The sequence below is a fragment of the Calonectris borealis genome, chromosome 3, assembly GCF_964195595.1.
Source record: "Calonectris borealis chromosome 3, bCalBor7.hap1.2, whole genome shotgun sequence".
Taxonomy (NCBI): Eukaryota; Metazoa; Chordata; class Aves; order Procellariiformes; family Procellariidae; genus Calonectris; species Calonectris borealis.
In genome coordinates this window covers 125,266,086-125,288,600 of record NC_134314.1, presented here as the reverse complement: position 1 = coordinate 125,288,600, position 22,515 = coordinate 125,266,086, and the positions used below count along the sequence as shown (strand labels likewise).

At 43.2% G+C, this 22,515-nt stretch overlaps 1 long non-coding RNA gene across 1 annotated transcript in view; it reads right to left on the bottom strand.

Annotated features, from left to right (window-relative positions):
* LOC142081480 (uncharacterized) overlaps window positions 1-22,515 on the bottom strand; it is a 56,370-nt gene that overhangs the window by 10,975 nt on the left and 22,880 nt on the right. The window contains exons 2-3 of the long non-coding RNA XR_012673345.1: window positions 21,507-21,580; window positions 14,404-14,565 (exon numbers count right to left, since the gene is read on the bottom strand). This is a non-coding gene — a long non-coding RNA (uncharacterized LOC142081480). The remainder of the gene's footprint in view (window positions 1-14,403; window positions 14,566-21,506; window positions 21,581-22,515) is intronic.

The following is a 22,515-nucleotide window of genomic DNA, read 5'->3' as shown; positions in this document are numbered from 1 at the left end:
ACATCCAACGCTGGTTCCCAACAGCTGTCTTAAGTCCCCGCAATACATTAGCACATATTTCGTCTTCGCAAGGGAGCAGGACTTGGCTAAAACATTCGAGAATAGTCTGAATCGTGCAGCTCTCCCAGACGCTGGGCTGGGAGACCATCTTCTATTAAAAGTATTTATTGTGGGCTGAAACCCACAGCTCCTCCCCAAAGCTTACCATCCCGAGCACTCTTGGGTGAGAACTAAATCCCAGTTGTCATCATCGTGCAGGACAAGTTTATTCTGGCTGAAGACAAACAAGTTTGCTCTTTGTATATGGGGAAAAAAACAATGTAACGCCACTTTCGAGTTGATTCAAGGTCCATGAGAGAATAAATGGGACCACAACCCCTGTGCTCTCCTCAAAAGCTCAGGAAAATTCGAGGTTGTTGTTTTCTGGTCCAGTGCAAAGTCCAAGTAGCCAACAAGTGGCTTTTAGGTTTGCTCTCAGATCTGCGCTCGAGTGAGCTTGCACGCTAACAATTCAGAAATGGGCGGAGCAGGGGGGCCAGGGGCTAACATTTGTTTAGATTCTCGCTTCCCGGAGTGATTTGCCCATCCCTACTTATGAGCTCTGTTATCTTTTGGAATTTCTTTTCTTTTTGTCCTTTCTTCTTTTCTTTTCCTTTGGGATACACTGATGCCATGTTTGCAGCATGAACTCCGCAAAAAGCCACGCTTGCCCACAGCTCCTTACTCTGCAGCAGTAGCGCAATGAGTGGCCCATATATAGGACATCACTGCCAGGAGTTCATCAGTTCTGATCTTCTAATTGTGCTTAATGATTGCTGAAAGGAACCAAACAATCACGAGTGAACTTCGGCTTCCCTGGTAATTAATATTGTTATTACAGAATTGTTAATAATTATTAGACTCCAGCAATCTAGGAAGCATCAAAGATTTTGAGCATCTCCAGGAAGAGATACAGCCTGCCCGACTCCTGTTTCATGGTTTACAGCTTTGTCCTTATTTTGAACGTACCTCTGACCAATGCCCCCCTGGTATGAGCCCAGAAAAGCCTCCTAATTGCTTGCAAGAAACTCTGCTCATTTCAGACATACATAGATTCAGTCTTGAGACAATCTTTGTTTTGGGGACATGCTCTGCAGTCCTAGGAGAAACACGCACGGCTTTTGTGCATTGCAGTCGCCAGTACGGGCAATACCCAAGCAAGTGCTGCTTGGCGTTGCAGTGAATTTTCACGCAAGCGGTTCAAAACTGAAATTATTCTTAAAGGTTGCTAAACAGCAAATTTGCAATTGCATTCCCTGTATGCAAACAGGCCCGCTATTTTGTGTGGTTTGTTGAGTGCAATATATTTGGCATGCAAAAGCTGTGTCTTCAGAGATTTTTTTTTTTTTTAAATAAGTAGTCTGGACGTATTGTAAGAGACAAAGTAATTAGCATTCACCCAGCCCAGCAGGGCAGCAATTTAAACTTTTACAAGGAGTCAAAGTTCAGGATGCTGCCCTGCCATCAACTTTCTACATACAGAAGGGATACAGACTGGAATATCCAAATGTTTCAGGCTACTCTGGGTTATTTGAAACTCCAAAAGACACATTACTATGGGGAAATTGCTTAATCTGCTCCAGGATTTATTGCTATTGTATGTTCAGTGTGGAGGTCTTGGAGGGTCAGAAAGGGCTGCGCTCAGTCCAAGTATTTCATACCATATTAAAAAGTTTCTGACCATACCTTTAATCCTCAAAATCATTACATCCTATTTTTATGCAGACACGTATATAAAAACACTCCACAAAATGAATCTGTGTTTACACCCTATTCACAATAATCCCAGAGCGTGGGGGAAAGGAGGGAGGCGAAGCACTCTGCCGCTCGCTTCAGTCCAGAAAAAGGCAAGTTTGTTGTCGTATAAAGCAAATAAATAGAAAAGTCAGAAGGGAAAAAAAAAAGCCCTACTGCGTTGGATTGATTTAAGAGTAAGTGCATGCTGCCAGAGAAATAGATTTTTTTCACCCGTTAGGCAGTCATTTTTACAAATGTATGATGTGAGTACTGATTAGAGCTTGTGGAAAAAAGAGCGGGGGTTTTTTTCTTCTTTTTTTTTGTTCATCCCACCCTTCACTCCCCACTCCACCAGGCAGCCCCCCATCTGCTCAGCGTCGCTGGCGGGGAGGACAGGAACCCCAGCCCCTGCCCACCGTGGGGAGGAAAATCCGGTGCCCCGAGGCTCGCGGGGGGATGGCTCGGGGGGGGTTTGGGAGGGCACAGGGGGACTGCAGCTGGTCACAGGAGAGAGAAATACCTTGCCCCGCTTAGCATAATTAGTTGGGGGCTTTCAGTAAGAAACCAGTAACAGATTTTTTTTTTTCCTTATTCCCCCACCCCAGGCTTTCACTTGTAAGAGCAGGTAAAGCTAACTAGAAAGAGGAGGTGAGAAGGAAGTGTATAACACCACATTCGTTTCGTAGACGATTCACACCCAGTGAAAGCAAAACATCTTGATCAGGAAGGAAATCTGGGTACTACAGACCTAAATATAACAAAAAACCTGGGTGAAAAACAGTCTTGTCTAATTGCCCTGAGAAGTATTGTCATTATTCTGCTAGCTTTGCTTGGTAAAAAATATTGAAAATTTTCATTACGAGTTGTGGTGGCATCTTTGCACCTTAGAGAAATAAATTCAAAAGCAAAAAGCAAAAGCACAAGGAATTGGCGCATCAAGATTTTAGGCCTCTTGCAGGAACAAGCTTCGATTTTGTATGTTTCCCACCTTTACGGGAGTTTCAAATTAAAAAGCAAACATGAAAACCTTGTTTGCAAATAAAGGTATGATCTCTCAGGTTCTCACTATGTATTATTTGCCAAGCAAAACAAACTTTGAACACAAACATTTCAGCTCCTTTCCCGTCTCCAGAAGACCCAGTAAAGGGTACCGCCTCGCAGCAGAGATGCTGCGCATAAAACCAGGGAAAAACAACCCTCCGCCCCCCCACCTTCACTTCACAGATGAAGGGAATGTTTTGCCTTCCCGTTTTACATAAGGCGGCACAAGACATTAAGTAACTTTTCTGAGTCAGTAATTCAGACAGCCCCATGACTGCAGGAGGAGATGGGGATGGCCGAACGGGCGCTTCGCTTCGTTAACGTACCCCACAACGCTTCCTCCTAAAATGAGACCGACTTGTTCCTCCCTCCAGCCCCAATGCAAATTTGTACTAGCTTAAGTCATTAGAGGTCCAAAGAGTTTGTTTCTTTTTCTTCTTCATTTTAAGCCTACCAGATTTCTTCTTGTGGGTGAAATACTGCAGGAGAAGTGTGATGAGAGAATAGGTTTCCTAAATATTTATGGATTAGCCCAAACTAAGCAGAGAGAAAAATTAATAATAAAAATTACTAATCATATGAGTTTTCCAGACTTCTTGCCTCCAAGAGGCTTGACGAGTTCGGATACCTGTCTGACTGCCAACCTCCAGCACTTTTGGAAAGCATGAGAGATCAACGGGGTCTTGTCCAGCGAGGTCGACACCAGCGGCACCGCTAGCGCCTGTGGCTGGGGTGCAGGGACCCGTCACCCTACCATCCCTGCAGAGAGCCTCTAATCCCAGAGCTGAGCTTTGTTAAAAACCAAAACAAGGCTATTTCCTTTGCTATTTCATTAAGGCCCATTCCCGTCACGCATTTAGACAGACTCTTACTCCTAAATTTTCTTTTTTCTGCCACAAGTGCATTTTGTAATTGAAAAGAGAGGTAACTTGTTTTAGCATCACAGGCTTTAATTAAGCATAGTTTGTCTAGAATAGCTTCAGGGTTTATTTATTATTTATTAAAGAAAGGTTAGTTATTTATTGGGGAGGAGACACATCTGTAGTTGCAACTTCACGGAATAAATCACACAGCCCATCATTCAACCTGCTTTAGGACATTAGTGGATTACTATCGGGGTCAGGAAAAATATTTCTTTTACTGATGAAGGGTTACATAATAAGGATATTTTTGATAGTTTCAAGCCTCCCTTGAAGCCGTGGTTGTTTCTGGTCACTGTTCAAGGAGAAGACATTGGCGTTGTTTAAGGGGGGAAAAATAAACCACGGGTCTTACTTTGCACCTTACATGCAAGAATGCTCCAACATCATGGTGATGGGCACCATAAAGGGCGCTGGGCGCACAGGAGGGGACAGGCTGCTGAAGTTCCCACCGCAGACATTTTTCCTTCCCTCCGGCAGAGGGGAAGATCCACCACCAGGATAAGTCCTGGTGGAAAGGAACCAGCGCACAGGGAAGCATCCTCTGGGAAGAGGTAAGACATGCCATAGACCAGCTCCTGCTGCAGAGAGAAGCTCTCTGCAAGGAGGGGACTATTAAACAGCCATTCGAGGGCAGGGGCCTATAAAGCCACGCTAAGTCATATTTTTGCTTTTTTTTTAATTAAAAAAAGCTTTAACTTTCCCCTCACCACTTCTGGGCTGAATTGGTTTGATCCAGAGAGGTAGTTATGCATAAGAGCAACCACTTTATATTGAATTAGGGGATTTCTCATGCAACACATCTCACCAATTACAAGGCAGGGATGCAATTCTATGATTTATAATACATTATACTGTTAAGTAATATAACATTATAGATACAATTTGTACCTATCTCTCCATGGATTAGAGAGGTGGCACATGAAGAGTGGATCATTAAACAGCAGTGCAAGGCCAGGGGCCAAGCACTTCTGTTTAACAAGCTGCTCCAAGTACCACCTCTCTAATCCATGGAGAGAGAGAATAAATTGTTCCTGTATCTTGTTATAAATCATGTTCTTTGGGGGGTTCTTTCTTTTTTTTTTTAATTTTAAAATAATAATAATAATAATTTCTGTTTAGGGACATCTCTTTCCGGGCCTGAACTAGTTTAAGCTGAAGGCACTTCTGTTCCGGAAAGGGTCTGAAGCCAGATTGTGTAATTTACAATCTGGCCAAATTTGGGAGTGGTACAGGGGAGCGAGCCGGCTGCACCTCACCTCTGGGTGAGGGAAATTACTCTCCTGGCCAGGCCAGGCCATTCGGTGGCTGAAGCGCCCACCTCTTCCCAGTTGCAGTGGCACGGCTGTAGCTCAGGCAACCAGAGAGGACAACCAGCTCCAAGCTGCCCCAAGTGAACAGGCTGTAAATGGCAAGCATGGTCTAAGAGGTAAGAGCTTCGGCTACATCCTTGCTTCATCAGGAAGGAGCGTCCTGGGAGCACTCAGCAGCCCATCAGCACCCAGTTTGCACGGCACGCGCCCAACGCAAACCCCACCTGCAAGCCTCTGGATGACACCAATGCCTTCATGGGTGGTGACACCACGTTTGCAACCTTGACATTCCCCGAGGCTAACTAATGTTCCCTTGCAACATTAAAAAGCAACTGTGGCCAAGTAAGTCGAGGTCTTTGGGAGGACAGAGTTGACACGGTGGTATTTCAATGCAGAGTGTGCAAACCTGCTCCACTCGATGGCCATCCGTAGCAGCTGAAGGTGAGCTCTTTGACCTCTGTCTCTTCTGTTTATATTACCTCTCTAGGGTCAATAAATGCAGATACAAATACCAGGCTCTACAGACAATACACCGCTTTATAACATTGATGCCGATACTAGGGTTCCATGCCTCAGCTTCCAGGTTTATTAAACTCCATTATAATCCCCTTAATGATGACAACACTTTTCTATTACAGTACAGTTGCTTGGATCCTGAGGAAGGCAGCACAATGAGGGAGGCTGAAGATATAAGGACACTGTTAGGCTGCCTTACAGACCCTAACTCATCATGTGACAAGTCATTGATTTCTATTGACAATTTCATTGTCATGTCAGAACATAACCCGAATTCATCTTTCATCCACTTCAAAAGTAAACAATGGCCCTTGGAACAGAAAAAAGGATAGCGATAAAAAAATAAAAATAATAAAAAGATTCCAGTTTTTCCTCAAAAAACAAATAGAGAACCAAGACTGCTCGGTAGCTACACAGAGCAGAGCAAACTATTAATAGAGAACACATTATTTGACAAATTCTATCAGTGCTTCCATTTGCAAATTATTCACAAATCCACTGTCATTCATTCAATTCTTTTCAATTTATGAAACTATATTAAATTAGCATTATTCCACAGAAACTATTTTCAGCCTAAGAAAAATTTTCAAGTGATATTTACAGTGTTTGCTGAAAGACGTCATCACCTCAGCCATGATAAGGTGCTATTGCTGTCCCCCGGCTTAACAAGCAGCTCTTAAATAAATAGGGACTGGGGGGTACTACGATAGACCTTCGATGCTGTCTATGTTTGAAAGAGAAGATAAAAAGGAAAGGCTGGCAGGACTTGGCATTGGCACTACATTACATTTCTATTAATAAAGAATGGCAATCAGCTCTAAAATTAATGTGGATCTGTTATCTTTTCACGCACACAAAGAATTTGTGTCTATCGTGTTCACATGGTGTACGATGCAAATGATGGGGCCAAGCCATTCGTTTTTCTGTTTGACTGCCTCTGGGCCTCCACTCTGGTCTGGTTCTGTATGTTTTTCTACAGCAAAGCATATGCAGTCATGTCAGCACGGTCCCTCTCTGCTTTTCTAGAGGCTGGACAGAAATAATTTATATGCATGCAAAATGTGAATTAAAATTTGCTAATTTCTAGTTTTCAGCCACCTGTTGCTTTTCACCACTACTATTTAATAGATATGAATTTGCACATGGTGCAGGTTAGAAGTTTTACTGGTCTTAAGGCTAAGACACTTCCAAAGTCTTCCACAAATATTAGACATGTTGGCAGATGGGAACACTGAAGTACAGATTTCCACACCATGATGAAAAAGAAAGAGACCTTGGAGCCTTAAAAATAAAATAAAATAATGAAAATACACCCCTTCATTTCAGTTCCACGGGATTCAAACGATTTACAAAAATTCCCTAAGCAATTTTCCTGCAGCACAGCTCCCTAATGAGGCTGGGGAACCAGCTTCTCTCCACACTACCACAAATAGCTAGACAGGGCTGAACGAATGCTTTCTTGGCTGGTACAAGTCTGCAACGAGCATAAAAGGTAAACTCTTTCAAGGCGGAAATCGCGCTACTGATGCCAAGGTGCTGGCCATAACTTATCAGCCAACTACTTCTTCCAGTGATAGACAATCCCATTACATACTCTTCATTTTGAGGCATTTCTTTGGGGTATGCTAAGGTAGGTTGCTTTTTCAATAACAGTTACTTGGGATATTGTTTTAAGTGGTTATCTTCAAGTAGCCTCAAACTGAATAAACGTTAAGGAAAGCATCCAAAATTACTACTTGCCCTATAAAGTTTTGGCATAAATAGGATCTCAAGATATTTCATTATATTGTCTTGGACAATCAGGAAGAACGAGTAGAAATGCTTTATCAGTTGGGGGGGGAAGAATCACCATTACAAAAAGGCAGAAACAAACCAAACAAAAAACTCGACGAGGTGTTTGCTGATAGGGAATTTTTAAAACATCATCTCATGCGTTGTTCATCTTGTCTGTTCAAGTGACATCGTCTCTCCAGATATGGCCCATCTTACTACTCACAAGCAAAAGACAGAGAGCCACTCTGGGATCTTGTCACATCATCTCACACAGGGAGAAGAAACTTGACAGTGCCTGGGACGTCTTGGCAAGAAGCAGCAACAAAGAGCAGCCAGGAAGGGAAGCAGGGAAGAGATGCAGGGAAGAGCAGGGAAGAGATGCATCTTGATAGACTCCCCCTCTCATTCTTCTTCAACCTCCGGGCCCAGCTGGACTCAACGTCCCAACTGCTCTCCCCATTAGGATGGGGGAAGCGTGCGGGCTGGCAATACACCCGACAGGCATGAAAGGATCCGAGAACACCCTCAGGTTCACAAGCACCCAGAGTTTGCCAAATCATTTCAGCTCATCTCTAATTGTCAGCGATCTCTATTAGCTCAGTAGTGTGGCTTTGACATAAGGATGAACAGAAGGGTTGTTACTGGCTAGTGATAGGAGAGGAGCTTCTGGTCCAAGGAAGAAAAGCATCTTCCATGGCAGAAGGAGAATCTTTTTTTTCCTTCCCACATAGGCTATACTATATGGAAGGCTAAACGACAGAAGACAAAGGGACTACACAATGGATATCCATCAGCTTAAACTTTTCCTAATATCACATTTTAAAAAAAAAGAAAAAAGGCTTTATTGTAGTGCTTCACAGTTTTAAGCAATAACAGATCCATTTTATAATCTATCTCCAAGAGAAAAAAGAAAAAAAAAAAGGAAAATAGCACCATGCACAACTATCACAGTACAGCACAACTCCATCTGAACCTTCAGCTACAGGAGATGGCTTGTTTGATGGTGGCAGCTCCTTCTCCAGAGCACTTCCCTCTTGGATGGCTGGCTCCTCTGACACCCAGCACCATGGTGCAACTTTCCTCATGCCAACTCAAGTTAGATTTATGCAGATGGAAAGAAAAGGGAGAAGGAAAAGAAGAGTCTCCACTAAGGGCTAAAACTGCTCTGAGACCATGTTTTCTCAGATTACACCAAAATTCTGATCTTTCCACGTTATTTCCGTGAACAACGCCCCAAACACATTCTTGGTTTTGCAAACAATGTTTCACTCAAGCATGTCTGCCTGGTGATGCATCACTACAATTGTAATAAGATCGCTGCCAACCCTGGAAGGGTATATTGCTCAGTGTACCTGGAACGCTAAAGAGAGACTGAAGCCGTTATACGAGATTAAAATGAGTTTCACCATATAGACATAAGAGAGACATTAAGTCAGGCCTGGAGCTAGAAGTTACTTGAGCTTCCCAAACAGTCCAGGGCCACTGCCACCCCTGCTTCAGACTTAAATTTCTGCCCAATACAGAAAAAGCATCCCCTAACCCCCAGTTACACGTTAGATCCTGGGATGGGGTCAGGCATTCAGGTGGCAACTGCACCCACTTGCAGAGGCGGGCGGCTTTGCTGGTTGAGATGAGATGTACCACAAACAAGGAAAATAAACCAACCCTAAATTAAAGCGCTTCCAACATAACGCAATTACACTACATAACATTTACTTATCTTATATACACTCAGAGAGAAGATAAATGTCTAGTAAAAACCACAATCCACTATTAAACAGCTATAAAATACTTTGCTGTCTTCCCATTTCAAAAGCTCCCATAGTATAAATAGTGGTCAAAAGTTCAGTGAACTGTCTTGTAGTCTGGTGCTCCATTCAAACCCTGCTATTTCCAGAGAGTCTCCTGACACCGTATCTAATTTCTAAAATGAATATGCTTTAATTTTCCTTCTTCATGCATTGTGCTTTTTCCTCATTTAAAACAGCAACAGCCTCTGGCAGTAAAGGACATCACATTTCTGTGTGAGATGAAGCTTTTTCCCCCCTATATTTGGGAGAATGGCATGGGTCAAGGGAGAAAAAAACGTATGCAAAATCACACCCCACTGACCCCAGTATATTTTACATTACGATTTTGCCATTTCCAATATAAGTTTATTTTGCAGTGGACCATATCAGCCATATTTCAGGATTTAAAAAAAAAAAAAATCAGTACCTGGAACATTGTCTGCATACAGTATGTCCTAATGCAATATATGGATTGTCTTATTAATGTGTAGCGTAGCTTGCAGAGAACACACACATATGCAGGGAATACTTATGCATGCTGGGGAGGCAGCACAGGTGTACCTATCATGGATTTGTATATACATTCAATTATACCTGCAAATAATACACAAGTGCATTTTCACATCTTAAAAACCAGACTGCTATATGCTGCAGGCGAAACCCCTGAAATCAGGGGGATTTTCAGTGGGGAGGAGGTTTTGCCATATAAGCCTTCCTCCCTTGAGCCATTAAAGTCCCCATAATGGGCCACCTGACACAGGTTCAGACATTTAAGCTGAGGTTGCCATGCTTTCAGTGGGCAACAAAAGTAGCTTTATACCCTGGCATACATTTAAAAGGCCTCCTTCCACCTCTGAACACAGGCAGAGATAATTCAGAGCCTGATTTAAAAGGCACAGAAGGTTCTGGTAGCTTCTTCATGCTTTGCAGCCATCCTTTACCCTTAAGTGTTTTAATGAAGTTCAGCTGTGACCACAAGCTCACAAATTAATTTAGCTGGGACACCTGAAGTTCACGTTAATACTGCCGGGTTTCTCTGAAACTGCAGCAATGGAGGAAAAGATGCACCTTTTTTCTCCCAACTCTCCAAGACCAGACACACCAGCAAAAGGATGAAGTGGAAACCTGGGGCAAATCCCTGTTTTAATCAGGGGTAAAAACAAACATATACTCAATAGGAGCATTGCCTGACTAAAGACCATAACAATTTTGACTTCATGTACTGCAAAGACCATAATGCTCACAGAGCTGGCATATCTGACCATTGCAAACAAAACCATCATCCGCTATTTTGACAGAAAATCAAAGAAGTCTGACTTTCTTAAGAACTACCAATCCCCATAAAATCTTGATGCTATCTACAGATGATCAGCTAAGTGAAGACTCACGAGAGAGGCAATAGATGCATACAGGTGTCTAAAGGTTAAACATGCCAACAAAGCAGAATCATGTAACAAGTGGTAAGTATAGGTGGGTAGAGGGATTAAAAAATAAAAAAAAAAATTAGGTTCTCACCACACAAAGACAAAACCACCATCTTTCACATCAAGCAACTACTCCATCTTGCAACTGCCATGGAAAGGAGCAACTTCAGGTCCTACAACCATCAAACTTTCTCATCTCAAAAAAACTTGAAGCACTGTCAGGCTACAAAGCTTTAAGACTTTAGGAATAACAGAAAGACTTACCTGAAATGCAGGGTAGCCCAAGACACAGATACCCACATGGTCGGATGGAGATGTTCAGAGGGAAGGTGAAGCAGCATGCAGTAAAGCTGCGTGCACCAGGAGCAAACAGAAGTTCAAACCATGGTGGAAACAGCTCCACAGGTGTTTGGGATACACTAATTAACTCCCTTTAGCTCATTGGTTGCAATTGCTCTACATCTATACCCTGTCAGCTCAGCTCCCCAAGCCCTGACTCAGTATACCCTAAATCCTGGTGTGGATCTGCTTCTGGGGTACATAAAGCAGCTTTGGGTTATTTCAAAGTCCTGGCCAGGGAATTAGAGTGGGGACTGGCCAGGGAAAAGGGTCCTCTTCAACAGGAGGCATCTGGGAGCCTTGAGACCTTGGGGATGGGAGGTGGGGACAGTCTGCTGAAAATGATCCTAAATGCAATTACAAAAGCAGCAGGTTTTTTGTTATTTTAAGTAGAAAGGGTAAAACATGCAATATTTTCTTCAGATGTTAGCTCTTTTAAATGTCACAGAGAAGCATCCTGTTGCCTGGGAAGTTGTGGACTCGAGGCTCAACAGGTTTGCTTGCTTATTGTCAGCATTTACCTGAACTGGTTTTTAATAAAAGCCTTTGAAGAAAGAAAATCCTCTGCCTGAGACGAGGCACTGGGAACCTGAGTGGAGGCCCCTGAGAGTTTACTGAGCTACTTAGTGGCAGTCAATTGCATCCCTGATATATCCCATACCTTCATAATTGTAAATCCCCGCTGCAATGCTCTGCACAGGACCCGCTTTTCTGGAAGCAGTTATTGGATGGGAACCTGACAGTGGTGTTTACCTCTATGGTCTCAAGAATTTCAGTATCTCTGTGGCAAATATTGCTGTGTTTCAAGTGGCCAATTCGAGCAAACTAGATGTGATTGAGGGCAGAACTTGGTCCTTTCTATATTTATCTAGGGCTTTGAACTTACCAACATGAACTTTGATTTCATAAAATAATAATAATAATAATAATAATAATAATAATAATAATAATAATAATAATAATAATGTTCCCTTTGGCTTCAGAGCACCAGTTCCATCAAAGTACCGACCATTGAAAGTTCAACTGCTAATGGCAAGCTATTTTAAAAAGGGAAAAGTCTGGAGGCAAATTATGAGGGAAAGAATAGATATTAATCATTTTTAAAGTCATTCTGTCTCAGGCATTATTTTCCTTTTCTTTCATTATTCATGATGAGTTTTTTGCTTCAAGGCCAAGTGAATTCATAGGGCCTGACCTATCCAAACACAACCATGACTATTTGAACAATGCAGCCCAGCTGAGTCTATAGATAAAAAAAGAGTCCAAATGAAAATTAAAAAAAAAAAAAAAAAGATAATTTTAAACAGTGGATCTAAACACACACATGGAAAAATAATTCTCCTTCTGATCAGTTCATTTCCCAGTACTCGGTCCACTGTGTTCCCATCCCATCCACCCTGGTGGGGGATCTGCGGTACGGGAGTCCCAAGAAGCAACTTGTTTCTTTTGCTGTTTCTCTAACCCTACCTCTCTGGCCTCTAAAGCCAGCTTGGTGGTCTCAAGCCTCTTGGGCCTTGAGCGATCAAGGGAAGACCTCTTCACTTTTCGTGTTTGGCTTAATTCCAGAGCTAATGGAAACTCGGCAGCTTCATTCATAACTTGGGTAACCTGCACAGCCTTTTGCTGCTGCAGGGCACGAGTGGACACCATGAAGAAGTGAGCCTCGAGACATTTGCAGCGCTCTCTGCTAAGAAACTGAAGAGTTTGGAAGAAAAACCTCAATCCAGGAGAGGCTTTTTTCCCAAAAAACTCCCTCGGGAGAGATTTTCCCCATTTTGAGTGTGGAGAGCACCAGGACTGCTGCAGGTAGACTCATGCATTAGGACACAGATAGACACCGTGCCTGTGGCAACGTGCCCTTGCCAGAGGATGAGGGGGGCCAAGAAGAAGCTTTCGGAGCAGAAGCAAGGACAATTCATGGACCTATTTTCTCCTCCTCTGGTAATTCTCAGCATCCCCAAGTAGCCCCATCTTTGTACGCTGCCGAAGAGAAATGGCAATTCAGAGTTCCCTTTGCTTCAGGGGGAAAAAAAACAACAACATTACTTTGGTATATTTATATTTGTAACCATGTTCCCTGGAAGACAGGAGTTTGCAATGGAATATCTTTGGCAACCTTGAAGGTTACTGGTGTACTTTGCGCACCCTGAAATAAACTCAGCAACGTGTATCCTCACTTAGACTCCGCAGATGCATGCATCTGCAGAACACGCTGTTAATAATTAATATAATTGTATAAACCCCTAGGTATATAAATACACAGACAGATCCTCACATTTTGCCTGCTTCTCTGTAATAAATACCCAAACTGAAACAAATTTAACAAGATACATTATACAAATCTGCAGACAGAAGTTGTATCAAAATTTTAACTATCTTCAGCAAGAAAGCGCTTCTATTTCCAGTAACGCTGGCAGCATATACTGTAGCTAGGCAGCCGCATTTATTTTCAATTATCATTTTTGCCTTTTTATACAGCATAATGAAATGCCTGGTAAATTATACATTTTTGTAAAACACAAACTTGTCTCTTTATTTGCAGCTCAAGTCTTGCAGTATCGTTTTGTCTGCATTAGTTCTAGCTCTTTATGAGAGGCCAATTCCTTTTCTTAGTTGTAATATGCAGAGTGTGATATGTTACTCGCCAGTCCTCGCTGAGACGCAGCCTGGTACAAAGTGACCACGTCTAAGGCTCAGATCTTTGGAGAAAAGGGTGAAGGGTCCCAGCACCCTGTTTGCCATAACATCACTCATACTCCTTTGCTCCATCTTCCATACCTAAGATTTTCAACCCACCCCCTGCTAAACAAAAGCAGATTTTTTAGGGGGAAAAAAAAAATGTGTATAGCTGCTCCCCCCAGTCTCCCTTTAGAAAGATGCTCTCATGGCAGATGGATCTCAATATGCCGTCTCCCAAATCTTAAGCAACTCTGAAAATATAAAGTTCACTTACACCAACGGGCCATATATATCTATACCTCTCGATTCCCTGTCTCTTTAACTGGCACTTTGAACTAGTGAACACCTCTTTAATCTTGCCCCATTATCATCCTAATAGTACCTCCCGATATTCATAAATGTCTAGCAAGACTTTCAGCTATTTGGTATGAAGAAGAAATATCCAGCTAAATTGAGAAGATTACCACATCACCACATAAATCAGTGACAGGCTGCGTGTTATTACAGTTGATTTTTGTTGACAGTTGGCTGTAGGCAGTTGTGTTTCAAATGCCTTTTTTCACTGGGAAATTAAACAAAATTCCGTGCAAAATGCAGCCCTCCAGTTCAAAAACTGTAAATCCAAAATTAGCATTTCATACTTTAAAAGGTAGCACAGCACAATTTTCCATTGAAAGGTCTGTACAGTTGTCACAAATGGGTGCTTCACACATGACACTAATGCTACTGATGCCTTTTAAGAAAGCCACCTTTCTCTGATATTATTTTCTTCTCCTAATAATCTGCATACACTATAGTTCATCCCTATGGAAAAGAAAGAGAGCTCACTTACTTATCTCTCATATGGGAGAATTATGCTTTCAGCAATTCAGACAGATAGGCTGGATGTGAGGGGGGGTGGGTTGCCGAATCCTCCGTGATAAGAGGGAACGAATTGTGGCCGGCGAAAGGTTAATCTTCCCTCTCCGAGTCCCTCCTTCCATCTCAGCATAACCTGGAGAGCAAAGAAAATGCAAGACACATGAAGTGAAAAGAGACACTGGCACAAAACACTGTTCCTACTGGACCACGTAGCACTTTCTATACGATGGCCACACATGACCTAATTAACGAAAAGCCGTTGCCAAAAGTCAGGAAAGCAGCTTGGGCGATACCAGAAAGAAGCAGAACTTGCGAAGGAGTTTCTGCTTCTCAGCAGCTGCTGATCTGCCATTTTTTGGCTCAGATATTGCCCGCTGCTAAGCCAATTTTTTAGGGATTCTGGTGTCAGCAAGTGGCCCAAGCAGCAGTAGTTGAGATGGAGCACCTTCCCCTTCTCAAGATAGGTTCCTGACATTGGCTCCGTCTTCGACGTTAGCTTGGAGAACACCGCCACCACCACCACAAGTTTACAATTTTGGCTATACATAACACAGCGCATTGAGGCAAAGAACTGCGATGCGTACTCCTGGGCACAGGGACAGACATATAATGCGGTTTGTCAGCCAAAAGACATTACGCAAGTCTTCACGCAAATACTTTGCTAGCAGCTAACTGGCTTCTGGCCACAGAGAGTCCAGCATCCCCTGGTGAGAACTACTGGGTTGAAAACCAAATCACCAGCCAATTGCATCTGGTTCATTTTTCCCCTGTGTTCAAGGACGGAGGCGTAAGGCCATAGGGACGATGGCCCGTGTGAAGGATCGCCCTTTCTCCCAGCCTTGTCCTCAGAGGGGAGCTGAGAATGGAGAGTCCAGCTGGTGATCTCTGAGCTGGGTAATCCCACTGCTTGTAACCAAGAGGAAAATATGTTCATAGTGGCCAGTGCCGATAAAATTAAGTATTTCAGTCAATATTGAAACGGCTTCATCTGACTTCATCATCAAGCATTTTAAACAGCTGCCTCCCTCTCATTTGCTCATGGCTGGGTCAAGGTTTAGTTTTTACAGCACGCGCCAAACCTTTCCCTGGTGCAACTCTGCTGACAGAACCAGACAAGATGCCCATGAGAGCCTGGCCCCAATCATCCATGACAGGGCAAGGTATGTCACCCATACAAAAAAAAGCTCTTGGCGATCTACTAATGGTTAGATTTGTACCTGATTACAGGCAGAGACTAAATTAATTGAGTCAAATAATCAAAGCAAGGTACTGGTTGCTAACCAATTGCGCTATGGCGGAAAAAGGACCTGGCCCAGAAGGGTGGAAATGGCAGCACAACAGCAAATACGATGGAGCAATCCTGTGTTGTCTATTGAGGAGAGGTCAGAAACAGGCCTAAATTTTGCTGTTGAGCAAGCTGCAGCCTATACAGATGATTGAATGATTTAAGGTAGCACTTGTTCAACACTGGAAACATTTATACTTTAGATCTGTACAGAATATCATAAAAAAGGATTATGCCACTAATACATTCTCTTCTAACGCTATGTGCACGTTTAATATCTTAGTATCTGACTTGCAATGAATATTTCTTGCAAATTTTCAAAACACGTAAGAGGTGTCCCATTTCTGCTTGGAACCAGCTCCTCAGGAAACCAGGCAGTGAGACACAGACCAAACTGGCAGTGTGAAGGAGGATGGTCCACAGGGAAAACACAATTTCCCAACCAAAAAAATGCCCAACACAAACATGAAGCAGCAAAACCAAAAGCAAGTTTTAAGTACAAAACCGGCTATTCTGATAAAGACGGGAAACCAAAGTGCACGACCACTGGGGAGAAGGGGCTGAGCCGAATGAGACATTATTGCCAAGAACAACTCTTGAAACGATGTCTGACAAGGACTGCAATTGCAGGCAGAAGGTGACTCGGTTTGTGTACACAGACAGGTATCTTCTGTCACATGAGAAGCCCGAGAAGTGTGGCATCTCCCTGTGCCTTCGGAGACAAGACAGATCGCTCACTCCATGGTACAGGGGAGTCTTCCTCCAGGTCTGTGCTCTTGCGAGGATGCAGAAAGGCTGATAGAGAGGAGGGAGATTTGGGGGCACATGTGCACCCTCACCGTGACTAGAGGAAGGCATCGTAAGTGCTAGGGGCTGACAAAGGAGACGCGAGGGCTTTACTTGAGGAGGAGCCCAGCGGTGAAGCCCAGCTGCAGCAAAGCTGATGTTGTGCCAAGGCATCCCACGGCATCCCTTACAAAATAAGTCAGCAAACTCGCACAAAAAACATGTCAACAGCAGAAATTATTTTTAAACAGAGAAGACGAGGCAATCTGGGGTGGTGGCGGTGGGAGCACATGAAGAAAAGGAAGCGCGGGAAGCCCAGCCGGCAGTCGTGGCAGAGCAGGTTGCTCCAAAGAGCCTGGACAGCTTTAGAAATAGAAAGTCTTCTGCCGTTCCCCAACATGCAATTCTTTAAACCTTTTGTTTCTCCAAAACTTTTGGCTTTGGCATCCCTACAGACATTGTGTAAAGGGGAGAGTCACTGGGTTTGTTGTTTCGGTGAACGTAAAGGATGCAAGCAACCCCTCCCCTCATCTGGCACCATTTTCTGCACAGCCCAGGTGATTACATCTCAACAGATGCGATGAAGTCACGGTGCTTATTTCACAGAGACATCCGGCTTTGACTGAAAGATCGCGCTCGGTTTTGGATCGTAAGCGGGGGATGTCATAAGAACAAGTCCATTATTCCACAAATGAAGGGAAATACTTTACAAATTTTAGCTGAACTAAGTAAAGAAGAGAAATAAATCTGTAAACCATCAAATGGTGCGTCTGTTTATAATTATTATCATACAAGAAATATAATGTTAGTTGAGCAACATAATTCTTTTTGTGTTTTGGGATTTCCTATTTTGCATCTTTTTGCCTACAGATCTAGATCTCCAGAGCAGATAAATTTTTTTTCCTGGTGCCGCATATAAATGCTTCTTGACAGGAAATTTTTCCTTTCAAAGTATTGTTCACGTGGCTGTATTTAGAAAACACAGTTCAAATACTGTTCTTCACTTTGTTCTTACAAGTTGTGAGTAATACCCAGAATCGTTCACATGGCGAGAGCTGCGCTCGTGACAGGAGTCTTGAAATAACGTCAGCTGGCCGTCACTCACAAGGCTCGAGTACTGCAGTCTCTCCTGACTCCAGGCTCACCGGTATTAGTAGCTAAAGCTGGATTTAACTGCTGGCGAAATAATAGAGGTATGCAGGCTTAATGCACTGTTTTGAGTTGAGTTGCCCAGAAAACTCTTCAGGAAAAAATAAATTTATAAAATATCTTAAGGGATATGAGAATCAGAGCTGAAATTCAGTATTTTCCAACTGCTCTTACCCTTCCTCCTGGGACTGCCGTTGATCTTTGATCACCTCCCTCATTTACAAACGCTGTCATCTCACCATTCTCTTCCTACACCATATCATTAATACAAATCTGGAAACAACGGCTTTCTCACTGCTAAAACATTGCAACATCCCACTATTTGTTTCCTCTTCTAAAACGGATCATTCATTATAACCCATATCCCCCAAAGAATTTTATCACTTGAAACCTGTTTGCAGTGAATCTAAAGTAGCTGGAAAATCATCTTCTCAGAAATTCCTGCGTACGCTGGAGCCAACTTCTCCTGGAAGCCCAATAAAGTGCCGAGTCCCTCTGCAGGCAATATCCATTTTTCTTTTTTCTGATACAGTCTCCAGCAGTAACCCCTGCAGCTGTGCACGATCCATTTTTTTGCTGCTGAAATTCACTTCTCAGCTACGTTAGCTCTTGTACCCACTTCATCCCAGAGAGTTGCGATAATTGCCTCCTTGCTTCGTTGTTCCCACCACCTCCCATGCTTATCGCAGAGGTCAGCTTTTCTTTTATCTCTTCCATAACCAACTCGTTATTTGCTGGTTTCTCTTGCAAGGGACAGGCTGCTGCTCCCTGGCTCCTGCCCTGTTCCAGTTTTCAGGGTGTTTGTGCACCTCGTTTGAATATTTCCTCCAAAAAGGACATCTCTACCTCTCAGCATTTGAATGCAGTATTTTACTTTGTTTTCCAGGGTCCCCAGCAGCAGAGGGTTTGGGTGAACGCTGGCCTCTGTCATGCTGTATCACCAAAATACATTTACCTGCAGTTTGAGAGCGGTGTGAGCGGAGATTTTCCCAAACGAACTGGGCAGCCATTAGAATTGTGGGGTTTTTTGTAATAAATTAAATAGATGTAACATATTACCTCCTTTTTACTTCAGGAAGGTTATGCAACCTCATAGTGTTAAAAAACATTAAAGGTGAGGCTTGGGACCCAAATTGCCTAACTGCTGCTGGAAAAGAAACAAATGTTGAATATAAAACAAAATACTGCAGAAAATATTCTATGGCTGCTGTTAACAGTGAAGATAGCTATGGATATGCAATATTTACCATCGGAGAAGCTCAGACCAGATCTTCCCTTTGAATTACTCACAGTCAAGAATAAACCCCAATGTCAGTAGATGCACGGGTGAAAATTCAAAGTGCATGAAAGGGCAACCACCCCTCAACTATTTTACAAGTCACCAAACTAAATAACATTGGAGACACTATAAAAAAAGATGCAGATGATCAAACTCTGGGCTAACCTACAGAATTGAGGAGGACTTTTTCTTGGGACATATCGTATTTTGAAATAACAGCAAATTCTGGACAACTGAGGTGCAGGTAATAAAGTCTGGAAAGCGCAGGCAGAACCAGGCTTACTAAAATCAGCCTCGAAGTGTTGCTCACAAATTGTCACCAAAGCACTGTGAGAGGAGTGCAGACAGGGCAACTTTTGCAGAGATACTAATGACACTCTTGCTTCCAGGGGCTTTCAACAGGTATTATGGACCCGTTTCCCTGTTTGAAAATGGGCCTCTTCATGTAAAACGAGATCTTCACGTTTTTAAATAACACATCCGCTCATGTAAAATATCTCCTTTGCTTAGGTGAACTAGCCATCGAGCAGGGGTGATGCTGTCCGGAAATGCAGGTGTTTTCTGGCAATACAGGTGTTTCCAGTTTTTCAGCCCATGACAGTGCAATGCAGTTGAACTTCCTAATCAATTATAATTCATTATAATATTAACAACAACACTGACCATGCATACATACATAAAAAAGCAATTCTTTGTTATTGCTTAATGCTAGCAGGAAGCCCAGACAGGCTGCGTGGCCACACACTCAGCGCACCCGGACAAAGCAGTATGGCTTCGTCCTGAGGCCACCAGTCCAGCAGGAGAGGTAGAGTCTAGTCCCACGTCTGCCGGCTGCCAGCCCAGCAACCCTGAGTCACTTTGCGCTTTTTTTCCCTCCCACCATCGACTATTTAAATCTGAATCTCTCTGAGACAGCAAATGTTTTTCTTCAATGGGGCGTGCACGGTTCCTGCCACAGTGGGACTTGTGTCTCGGCTGGGACCTTGAGGTACTGCGGTAAGAAATCAAGCAGAAGCAGCTGGCAGGTGAGAAGCAGCACCTCTTGACCTCAGCAGAAATCTTCTGATTTCAGAGGTGGCTTGTTTTAATCCAAGAGAGCAGAATACACTTGGGTATCATCCAAGCTTTAGCATCCCTTGCTATCTCCATTTCTTAAGTTGAGTGAAAAGGCAGCTACCATGGTGGGGAATTTGGGTTTTGCAAATAACTTTACTTCTTTGTCCAAGAGAGCAAGTTGGAGGCCATCTTTTCATGAAAGGTCCATGAGCACGCCAGCTGCCTCTCACTTCTCATTTTGCTTTTAAAAAACAAACCATAGACCACGCAATGCCACACGACATTAACGCGCAGAGTCTCCTGAGCCCAGCGGGACCTCAACCACTGCCATTTGAGTAGCAGACAGACGCCAAAAAAAATCTGAAGAGCTACGGGGGCGTGCGGTGGCCACTCCGCATCTGACACCTGCAACGCGGGGCCTGGTGGAAAGCCCCGAGGCCAGCTCAAAAGCACAGCCAGCAGCCCCGGCAGCAGGTCAGCTGCCACATTGTGTCCTTGCTCATCCCCAGCATGGAGGTGATGTTCAGGGCCAGCTCTCAGAGACAAAACATTCCGAGCATAAACATCTCCTTGCATAGGTCCCATAGGGCAACTCGCACCAACGCAGCATGAATCGCCCCACAGCCGCCAGCAGCAGTGATGCGACAGGGGATGTAGCTCGTGGCTTCTTGCAGGCAGAGCCACCGGCCACCGGCCCAGGGCAAGAGCATGACTCATACCACCTGCGTTTCGGGGCTCCACCACTGCACTTAGCACATTTGCAAGGCCCCATCATGGCTAAATTACTATTTTACATTTCACATGAGTGGACCTGAGGAAGCCCCTCTTCTCCCCCATGTACTTATTACTTTATACCTGTTTCCGCCTCCGAAACGTGTCGGTATTGCTTAATGCGGCTGGCCCTGCGGATGTGAGCAGGGTGTGTATTCAACTTCTCATCTGAAATATTTGCATGAGCGGCTGGTTTCTTTTCTGCCCCACTGGGGAGAGGAGTATCTTTCTCTCACTTCTCTATTTTGTCGTAATCTATAGAAGTAAGTTCAAAAGGGCAGGAACAAGGGTCTGACATCCTGACGCTTTAACTCACTCTTGTGAAAAGTTATTGGTGTCAGTACAGCTACAGCTGCTCGCTTCCCCCCCAACCTCTTTAATTTCTGTTCCTTTGCCACACTCAACGATAAACAATAATGTGCTTTTACATTCCCTTTCTATCTACTTTATGTCTCACAGTCACAGGAAAACATACACATACCCATACATATATATACACATACATACATGCAATTTGTCAGTTAACTTCTGGAAAAAAATTGATATATCTACTCTGAAGATATGTGCGAGTTGTGGCCTTCAGCCTTATTGGCTTTTAAAAAGCTAGCAATGATAGATATTGTAATAGCATTTACCGGATTTACATAAAAACTTTGGTGCTGAAGAGTTTTTTCTTCTTTTTGTGCCAAAGACCGTGTTTTGGACTCTACATGTGTTAGCCCAATAAAAGTTGCGTTATGCACGGTACCTTAAATTCCCCATTCTCCAGCGCAGAGCAATCTGTCTGTATGTGTCACGCTCCCAGTCTTCTCGTCCGAGTACCTATAAAGAGATTGCAAAGTAAAATGTTGTGAATGCTGCTCTCCATTCTCACTCACTAAAACTTTCTTGAATTTGCCTAGTTTTACACCTATTATAGCTCAAAGACTTTTTTCCTCTCCCCTGCAGGGTTGTGGAAGCAGCAAAAGTAGTGGAGAAGAAAAATCTTCAGACCAGCTCACCACTTTCTCCCTTTAAACTGCTGAACAGAAATATTAAGGTCTCAAAATTTTATTTGTCTCTCTTTTTTTTTTTTCCTATCACTGGCTACTGCAACTCCAAATGCCTCATCTGTATCAGCAGCTTTAGTCACACTGATAATGCAGATTTCCAGGCAAGATACTCAGAGTGAGGCTTCTGTATGGTTTTCTTCTAACACCAAGAGTACAGAAAATTTTAATCTAACAGTTGACTTCATTCTCTTGTTTGAGTTTTCATTTTTCCCAAATGGCAGGAGGAAAAAAAAAAAAAAAAAGAGAGAGAAGAAAAAAGAAACACAATTTTTATTGCATGGAAAATGCCTGAGGGCAATGAACTAAATTCAGCACTAACTTGCAGAGGCAGATTTTAAAGTTGCAAAATCAGAACATAATTTGGCCCAATATTTTGTTTCAGTGTTTGGCTCAGTGAAAAAATCAGGACATGTTTTTTCCTGCCTGGGAATTATTGTTAAAATGAAAAATGAGTTTTCACAGACAGAAAAGTATCATTGCTGCAAGCAAGCATGAACAATGCTAAATCTCGGTCATGCGTAAAGCCCAAGAAGTGGCCAAAAAAGCGCTTTTCTGAGAAAGCTGGCGATCCTCGTTTTGGAAAATTGTGCAACACCCCATGCCAGCTCACTTTACCAGCGCCGTCTGTGGAAATTGCTCTCCTTGAAACAACGTCTGCCTAATTTGTAGCGGTTAATAACTAACGGCATATAATTTTAAATCCCA